Consider the following 8,024-nt stretch of genomic DNA (forward strand, 5'->3'; position numbering starts at 1 on the left):
AATGCCCTCATCTCCCCTTCACCCCGCCTCTACCTCCTGCGCCGGTCATGTGACGACCTTATGTGACATCCAGCCAGTAGTTGGGCATAGAAGACAGTGATTGTTCCTATATACCACAATACTGCTGTATATAGTACAAGCGATCAGACGATCGCAGCTTCAAGTCCTGTAAGGGAACTAATAAATAAAATAAGTAAATTAAAAAAAAAAAAAGTTTTTAAAAATGTAAAAAAAATAAATAAAAAATTTGAATCACCCTGTTAAAATTAAACAGTTAAAAAAATGAAAAAAATATGCACATATTTGGTATCGACGTGTTCAGAAAAGTCCAATATGAAAATATAATATTGATCCAATCTGTAAAAACTGTAAAGTAGAAAAAAAACTTAAAATACCAAAATTGCTTGTTTTTTGTTGCTACAATAAAAAAATGCATTAAAAATCTATAAAAGCTTTGTAACTATCAATAAAAACATCCGCTCACTACCCAAAAAAAACCAAGCCCTCACACTCCTCCATTATCCAAAAAATAAAAATGTTACTGGTATTTGAAAATGGCGACTCAGGCTATTTCCTGGGGGCTTTTATGAAATTCAGAATTTTTTTGCCACTTTAAATTAAAAAAATGCAGGTTTGGTATTGTCCTAATCGTGTTGACCTGATTGGTCCAGGCAGTTGTCTGTACGTGAAGAACGGACATCAGACAACAGAAAATAATTTTTATATCCATGTATAGAGATAGCATTACAATCACTATTCTGAATTCTATGGCTTTTCTAATTTCGGACTTACATAGATTGTGTTCCAATTTTTGCGCGTCATTTTTCACAAATAAATAACTGCAAATATCTGAATTAGAGAGAGAGAGAATTCCTTATAAGTAGCCTAACATTAAATACCAATTGTATCAATAGTACATATTACTAGATGATTAACAAATATAAAGTTTTCTAAATAAAAATGTACAGGATATTAGAATTGGGAAGTAGAGGAAGCTTGACATAAGAAATCAGAACCTTTTACAGCTAGGAAATGTGGAATAATGACAGGACAGGACAGGGGTATAACACGCACATACTCACTACTAAACTCCTACGGAACAACCCTCAACGGAATTCTGGGTGAGCGGTTGCTTATATATTCCTCATGATGTCATAATATCCAGGCCAGAGGTGACCATGGTGACGATCCTGTGATGTCACAACATTAAAGAATGTGCTAGAACAAGCCCTGCAGCCAATGAGATCCAAGATAATAATGCGTAATAAAGTCTATGGAGGGTTTATAATAGTATGTAATATAAATAATCTGATACAGTAAATTGTTACAAATGATAAACACCTCCACGCACACAGATCCATGAAAACATCTATGCAGAAGCTTGTTATAATCCTATTTTTTAACTTGTATTGTTCTTATACATATCCACTGTATGGACATAAGTATGGGGATATAGAATTTTGTAACATCCCACTCTAAATCCATAGGCATTAATTTGGCTGGGGTTGGTCCCCGAAGATTTTGGAGGAGTCTTTGGGATTTTTTGCTCCTTCATTCAGAAGATTATTTGTAACGTCAGACACTGATGCTGGATGGGTCAGGGCTAGCAATCTATATTCTAGTTCATCCCAAAGGTGTTGGTTGAGGTTCAGACTCTGTGCGGACAGTCAGGTTCTTCCAAACCAAACTCCCCCCAACCTTGCCTTTATGGACCTTGCTTTGTGCACTGGAGCATAGCCGTGCTGGGACAGAAAAGGACCTTATTCAAACTGTTCCCACAATGTTGGAAGCATATATTTGTCCATAATTTATTCTATACTGAAGAATTAGGACTTCCCTTCACTGAAACTAATATGCCAAAGCCGACCCATAAAAAACAACCCCAGCAGACTGATTCCAGATCACTACACTCCTAAGCCATCATTCCCATCCCATTTGGAACAGAAATGGTGGCTAGTGTGGGGAGTACTGTGAAGGCCAGTATATAGCATGAGAACCATTATACAGCGTGGAGGCCATTATACAGTGTGGGTCCTACTGTGGGGGCCATGATACAGTGAGAGAGCTTTTGTTAGGACCATTATACTGTGTATAAGGAATCTATGAGGACATCATATTCTGTATAAAGGTGCCTTAGGGACATCGTACTCTGTATAAAAGAGCTGTGGACCCACCATATGCTGTGTAAAGAAGCTGTGGGACCACCATACTGTATATAGAGGAGCTGTACATTGCGAGACTCTGGGGATATTATCAAATGTTAAGCATTATTGTTACGCAAGTACGAGTATTGTGGCCGTCAAAGGGGCAAAATTTGAACACTGTTTTTTTTAAGGCCTTTGCACAGAGCATTCATATTTTTTCATAGAGGGCAGAAAGGAGGCATTATTACTATTTAAGGGGCACAGGGGTTTGCAGTATTATGTGGGGCACTAAGAGGAGCGCTGTTATTGTGCCAAACAGCAGGTGTAGTAATAGGGACACATACGGCAGCAGTGGCTCAGTATTTGGGTATCCGTAGGATGAGGCATTTGTGCCGGTTGAGAATAGATGGTGCCATTCTGGAAATGTGAGAAGTCAAATGTCTTTGTTGTATTCTCTGCAGACGAGTCCTGGCTGGAAGAAGTTGTCATGTTGGTCTGGGTCAAATGGAAAACACATGAAAATTAAATGACTCCATCAGAAAGAACGTCAGCTGTAAATGCCTGTATATAACTGTACTGTGATCACTTGTATGTTATGCCACTGTATGTCACCATATGGCGGTAATATCAACGCGGAAAATAACAAAAAAACAGCCTTACCAACTCCAGGTCAGATTACCAATACACTAGCAGGATGCTGCAGACCCCGATGATAAAGGCAGGGGCATCATAGTTGCAAAATACTGATGGAGCAACCACAGGCAGCCCGACTAATCTAATGGTATGGGTTTTATCAATAGGCTATAAGCCAGACACTGTGCATCACACTTATGTGTGCATTTTTAACCCTTCATGCCGCAGCCCATTTTTGTTTTTGCGTTTGTTTTTCCTCCCCTTCTTCCCAGAGCCATAACTTTTTTTCTGTCAATATGGTCTTGTTTTCTGTGGGACGAGTTGTGTTTTTGAACAACCCCATTGCTTTTACCATATAGTGTACTGGAAAACAGGGAAAAAATTCCAAGTGTGGTGAAATTGGAAAAAAAAAAGTGCAATTCCATAATTGTGTTTTTTGGGTTTTTTTGTTTTTTTTTAACCCTGTTCACCAAATTCTAAAACTGACATGTCAATACGATTCTCAAGGTCTTTACGAGTTCGTAGATGCCAAACAGGTCTAGGTTCTTATTTTATTTGTCGAAAAAAAATCCAAAGTTTGTAAATAAATAAATAAAGTAAAATAAAAAATTGCTTCATTTTCCAAGACCCGTAGCATCTCCATTTTTCTTGATCTGGGGCTGGTAAGGGCTTATTTTATGCGCGCCGAGATAATGTTGTTTTTTTTTTAATACCATTTTGATATACATACAATGTTTTGATCGCCCACTATTACATTATAATGCAATGTTGTGGTGACCAAAACAACATAATTCGGGCGTTTCAGCTTTTTTCTCATTACACAGTTTACTCATCGGATTAATTCTTTTTACATATTGATAGAACCTGTGATTCTGAACGCAGAAATACCAGATGTGTACTTCTTATTTTTTAATTTTGAATGGGATGTGATTTAACCCCTTAACGACCGCCGATACACCTTTTAACGGCGACAGTTAAGGGTACTTATTTGTCAGCTCCGCTTTTTAACGGTGCTGAGAAATAAGTGTATAGCGACCCCCAGCATCAGAATTTCTCCGAAGTCTCAGCTACTGGGGGTAGCTGAGACCCCAGAGAACATGATTCTGGTCAGTTTTTACCGACCCCAGTGTTGCGATTCCATTAATAACGGCGACTGCAAAAAAAAAAAGTCAAATTTCCCATTTAATTTCTCCTCTGATATGATCGCACATCAGAGGAGAGAGAAATGGGGTTCCCTGAAACCCCTGGGTACCTCCGGTGTCCCTTGATCCTCCTGCATCCCCCCCCCCCCCCCCCGTGTTGTCCGCCAGCATCCTGTCCTGGGAAAAAAATGTGCAGTGCTTTTCCTGATCACAGTGATAAAAAAATAGGAAATCAAACCCCCCTTTGTCACCCTTTTAGTTAGGTAAAATTAATCAAATAAAAAAAATTGTATTTATTTCCATTTTTCCATTAGGGTTGGGCTAAATTTAGGGTACAGCTTGGGTTGTGGTTAGGATTTTGGTTAGGGTTAGAGGTATGTTAGGGTTAGAAGTAAGTTAAGGGTGTTTTGGGTTGTGGTTAGGGGTGTGTTGGGGTTAAGGGTGTGGTTAGGGGTGTGTTGGGGTTAGGGGTGTGCTTAGGGTTATTGTTAGGATTGGGATTAGGGGTATATTGGGGTTAGAGTTGGAGTTAGACTTTGGGGGTTCCACTGTTTAGGTACATCAGGGGGTCTCCAAACGAGACATGGTGCCATCATTGATTCCAGCCAATTTTTGCATTCAAAAAGTCAAACTGTGCTCCCTCCTTTCTGAGCCCTGTCATGCGCCCAGTGGCTTTCCCCCACATACGCGGTATTTTGTGGTCCATTTTCTCCCAATACCCTTGTGAAAATAAAAAAAACTTTTTTCCCAAAGTACTTTTTTTGGGAAAAAAGTAAAATGTTAATTTTTTCCTTCCACGTGGCATTATTTCTCGTGAAGCACCTGAAGGGTTAATAAACTTCTTGAATGTGGTTTTGTGCGCATTGAGGGATGCAGTTTTTAGAATGGTGTCATTTTTGCGTATTTTCTTTTATATTGACCCCCCCAAACTCACTTCAAATGTGAGGTGGTCCCTAAAAAAAAAATGTTTTTGTAAATTTTGTTGGAAAAATGAGAAATCGCTGGTCAACTTTTAACCCTTATAACGTCCTAACAAAAAAAATTGTTTCCAGACTTGTGCTGATGTAAAGTTGGCAAGTGAGAAATGTGGGAAAACATTTTAACTTGTTTCAATTGTGTCCATGGGAGACTAGAAGCTGCGATCATCCGATTCCTTGCTCTACACTGCTCAGCCCTGCTCTGCGTAGCAGAAATACTCACGTGCTAGGCGGCGCTCATAGCAATCAGGCAAAGACAACCACATGCGTCTCCTGCAGCGGGTTGTCATGCCAACCCATCGGTGAACAGCGGTCATGTAACTCACTTCTGGCATGATCGTGCCTATTTAACAGGTTAACAGCATCCACAGGTGGACATCAGCTGACATGTGCCGGAAAAGATCTGAGCTCAGCGCCGGAGCCCACATCACGGAGGAAGACCCGACATGAGCTGTACATGTACGGCACATGTCATGAAGGTGTTAACAGTAGGCAACCACCCACTCCATTAGTTAGTAGCTCTGTGAGTGGTTGCTCCATCAGTGTTTTGTACTTGTGCTGCCCACATTTATTATGGGGGTCTGCTGCTTCTTGCTAGTGTATTGATATCAACACTCCACCAGTTAGTTGTAATAAGCGTTAACGGTTAAGAGCCCATTCAGATATTTCGCCCCAGAAGCTGAACCCCTAGCTAAACCTCTGCATAGTATATTATTTGCTAAGACATTTTCTCATGTACTGAACATCAGGTGTTATATACAGTGGGTACGGAAAGTATTTAACCCCTTCATGACCCAGCCTATTTTGACCTTAATGACCTGGCCATTTTTTGCAGTTCTGACCAGTGTCTCTTTATGAGGTAATAACTCAGGAACGCTTCAAGGGATCCTAGCGGTTCTGAGATTTTTTCGTGACATATTGGGCTTCATGTTAGTGGTAAATTTAGGTCGATAGTTTTTGCGTTTATTTGTGAAAAAAATGGATATTTGGCAAAAATTTTGAACATTTCGCAATTTTCAAATTTTGAATTTTTATTCTGTTAAACGAGAGAGTTATGTGACACAAAATAGTTAATAAATAACATTACCCACATGTCTACTTTACATCAGCACTATTTTGGAAACAAAATATTTTTTTGCTAGGAAGTTATAAGGGTTAAAATTTTACCAGCGATTTTCTCATTTTTACAACGAAATATACAAAACCATTTTTTTAGGGACCACCTCACATTTGAAGTCAGTTTGAGGGGTCTACATGGCTGAAAATACCCAAAATTGACACCATTCTAAAAATTGCACTCCTCGAGGTACTCAAAACCACATTCAAGAAGTTTATTAACCCTTCAGGTGCAGCAGAAGCAACATGGAAGGAAAAAATGAACATTTAACTTTTTAGTCACAAAAATGATCTTTTAGCAACAATTATTTTTATTTTCCCAAGGGTAAAAAGAGAAACTGGACACCAAAAGTTATTGTACAATTTGTCCTGAGTACGCCGATACCCCATTTGTGTGGGGGAACCACTGTTTGAGCGCACGACAGGGCTCGGAAGGGAAGGAGCGCCATTTGACTTTTTCCAATCTTTAGCGGACACCATGTCGTGTTTGGAGAGCCCCTGTGTGCCTAAACATTGGAGCTCCCCCACAATTGACCCCATTTTGGAAACTAGACCCCCTAAGGAGCTTATCTAGATGCATAGTGAGCACTTTGCACCCCCAGGTGCTTCACAAATTGACCCGTAAAAATGAAAACGTACTTTTTTTTTTTTCACAAAAAAATTCTTTTAGCCTCAATTTTTTCATTTTCACATGGGCAACAGGATAATATGGATCCTAAAATGTGTTGGGCAATTTCTCCTGAGTACACCAATACCTCATATGTGGTCACAAACCACTGTTTGGGCACACGGCAAGGCTCGGAAGGGAAGGAGCGCCATTTGACTTTTTGAACGCAATATTGGCTGGAATCAATGGTGGCGCCATGTTGCTTTTGGAGACCCCTGATGTGCCTAAACAGTGGAAACCCCTCAATTCTAACTCCAACACTAACCCCAACACTCCCCGAACCCTAATCCCAACTCTAGCCATAACCCTAATCACAACCCCAACACACCCATAACCCCAACACACCCATAACCATAACCCTAACCACAAGCCTAATCTTAACTCTTTTTCCAACCCTAGCCCTAATTCCAACCCTAACTCTAATTCCAACCCTAACCCCAAGGCTATGTGCCCACGTTGCGGATTCGTGTGAGATTTTTCCGCACCATTTTTTTAAAATCCGCAGGTAAAAGGCACTGTGCTTTACCTGTTGATTTACCGCGGATTTCCAGTGTTTTTTGTGCGGATTTCGTCTGCGGATTCCTATTGAGGAACAAGTGTAAAACGCTGCAGAATCCGCACAAAGAATTGACATGCTGCGAAATATGCAATGCAGCATTTCTGCGCTGTATTTTCCGCACAATGGTCAGAGCGGATTTGGTTTTCCATAGGTTTACAAGGTACTGTAAACGTGATGAAAAACTGCTACGAATCCGCAGCAGCCAATCCGCCGCAGATCTGCAGCAAAATCCACACCGTGTGCACATAGCCTAATTCTAACCCTAATTCTAACCCTAGCCCTAACCCTAGTTCTAACCCTAGTTCTAACCCTAGCCCTAGTGGAAAAATAAAAGTAAATATATTTTCTTTATTTTATTATTGTTCTTACCTATGGGGGTGATAAAGGGGGGGGTTAATTTACTATTTTTTTATTTTGATCACTGTGATAGGTTTTATCACAGTAATCAAAATGTACCTGGAACAAATCTGCCGGCCGGCAGATTCGGCGGGCGCACTGCGCATGCTCCCGCCATTTTGGAAGATGGCGGCGCCCATGGAGCAGACGGACGGACACCGGGAGGCTCGGTAAGTATGAGGGGGGGATCGGAGCACGGGGGAGTGGACAGGCGGACGGAGGGGAGTACGGGACAGAACGGAGGACTGGGGAGGAGATCGGTGGCCGTGGCATCAGGGTTTCCAGCCATGGCCGATGATATTGCAGCATCGGCCATGGCTGGATTGTAATATTTCACCAGTTTTCATAGGTGAAATATTACAAATCGCTCTGGCTGTTGAAAGTGAAGTA

At 40.8% G+C, this 8,024-nt stretch overlaps 1 long non-coding RNA gene across 1 annotated transcript; it reads right to left on the reverse strand.

The window, feature by feature from the left end:
* Positions 1-704: 704 nt before the first annotated feature.
* Positions 705-1,139, reverse strand: LOC143768418 (uncharacterized). The gene is made up of 2 exons (XR_013213858.1): positions 1,083-1,139; positions 705-849 (listed from the first exon to the last, which is right to left on the reverse strand). It is a non-coding gene; the product is annotated as an uncharacterized LOC143768418 (long non-coding RNA).
* Between the last annotated feature and the right edge of the window lie 6,885 nt (positions 1,140-8,024).

Source organism: Ranitomeya variabilis, chromosome 4 (assembly GCF_051348905.1).
Source record: "Ranitomeya variabilis isolate aRanVar5 chromosome 4, aRanVar5.hap1, whole genome shotgun sequence".
NCBI classification, from domain to species: Eukaryota; Metazoa; Chordata; class Amphibia; order Anura; family Dendrobatidae; genus Ranitomeya; species Ranitomeya variabilis.